This window comes from Jaculus jaculus, chromosome 10, assembly GCF_020740685.1.
Source record: "Jaculus jaculus isolate mJacJac1 chromosome 10, mJacJac1.mat.Y.cur, whole genome shotgun sequence".
In the NCBI taxonomy this organism is placed as follows: Eukaryota; Metazoa; Chordata; class Mammalia; order Rodentia; family Dipodidae; genus Jaculus; species Jaculus jaculus.
The window spans coordinates 76,926,139-76,928,081 of NC_059111.1; the positions used below are offsets into that span (position 1 = coordinate 76,926,139).

The 1,943-nt window shown below is 35.7% G+C and overlaps 1 pseudogene; it reads right to left on the minus strand.

The window, feature by feature from the left end:
- Nucleotides 1-953: 953 nt before the first annotated feature.
- LOC123464238 lies at nt 954-1,049 on the minus strand (annotated as a pseudogene).
- Between the last annotated feature and the right edge of the window lie 894 nt (nt 1,050-1,943).

Consider the following 1,943-nt stretch of genomic DNA (forward strand, 5'->3'; position numbering starts at 1 on the left):
GATGGTCTGTAATACTCTGAAAAGTTGGACCTGTGTATCATGTCATCCTTCCCATTCTACTGCTTAGCCCATTTCCTATGACTTTCCTCCACCAAACTCAGAGTTTTTATCAAACTGAAACTCCATGCATACCAACAGGACTCATGTGTGTGGGTGTGAGTGTAGGTGTGCACTTGATCACACATGAATATGCATAAGTATGCATGTGTATATGAACATGCATGTCTAAGGAGGCCTATGAATATTTCATAGTCCAGAAATACCTGCCTCTTAATCCGGCCAAGGAATAGGCTGAACTGCTCATTAAAATTCCATGAATATATTTTCTTTTTTATGTCCCCTTAACATTTTCAAAACCCCAAGAATTCTAATTATTATAAACCAATTACTATTTTAAGGCACTCATAGTGAGCAGTTCAGATGCTTACTGCAATGCTATTTTTTTTTATAAATATTTTATTTATTTATTTGAGAGCGACAGACACAGAGAGAAAGACAGATAGAGGGAGAGAGAGAGAGTGGGCGCGCCAGGGCTTCCAGCCTCTGCAAACGAACTCCAGACGCGTGCGCCCCCTTGTGCATCTGGCTAACGTGGGACCTGGGGAACCGAGCCTCGAACCGGGGTCCTTAGGCTTCACAGGCAAGCGCTTAACCGCTAAGCCATCTCTCCAGCCCTGCAATGCTATTTTAATATAACTGATAACATATTATAGCATGAAGAATATAGAAGGCATAAAGTAGAAAATATACTCAAGAAAATGAACCCAAGACAATAAACTCTAGGGAACCAAATAAAAAATTCTACAATGCCAGTAATTGAAGTAACTTAATTCTTTATTATGTAGCTTAATATCAGGCCCTATTGTGCTATGTAATACAGGGAGAACAGCTAAAACTCTGTAAGGTATTGTATAGCTTATAGAATATTTCTAATTCATGAGAATTTTTATCTAAATAATACAGAATGCTTCAGAAATTTGCATGTCATCCTTGCATAGAAGTCATGATAATCTTCTCTGTGTCCTTCAAATTTTGGTATATATCCCTATTCTTCTATTCATGTTTGCATGACTTGGTAAATAGAAATTCTACACTCCTAAAAAAGGGGGGGATTTATTTGCATAAATAGATGTCTTAATCAAAATCACTAGGATTTAAGAAAATTAATCATGTGTGGTAGATTACTGTAGTACCAGCATTTGGTTGGTGGAGGGAGAATGATGAGGAGGTCCAGCCTGGGCTACACAGAAAATTCAAGGCCAGGCTGGACTGCTCAAAAATATATACAAAATAGATTAAGAAGATAGAAATTTATAATGATATGCTTCCTTCTAACCTTAGTACAGTCATACTAAAAATTTAAGTGATAAGAATCAAGTTGTTGCAAAGGACTCTAAGGTCAATGAGAACTGAGAGGATAAGGAATGCAATTAGTAAATGTTCTGTTTCTATCCCTGATTAGGTGAACTTGCCTTGTAAAATCATTTATCACATCTCAAAGTATAAAATTTGTAATAATCAAAAGTATGTGATTAAATTTCCATTTTCAGGTAATGTTAAATTAGCTGGAGCAAAAATACCTATATGACAATAAAATATATATAATATAGATTAATCCTCTGGAAATATAATAACAAATAACCTCTTCAAATTTATTAGTACTTTTGTTCACCCAGATTTTAACTTAACATTTTTTTCACACCACTAGATCAATTTGTAATTTTTTACTTTTCAATTTTGTTTGATGTTCTTCCTCCAGATTCTAGTATAATATATTCTCTATTCTACTACAGAACAAGCAAGCATTTTAAGTGCATATTTTGCCACATTAAAAATCATACCCAACCAGGCGTGGTGGTACACACCCTTAATCCCAGCACTTGGAAGGCAGAGGTAGGAGGATTTCCATGAGTTCAAGGCCACCCTGAGACTACATAGTGAAT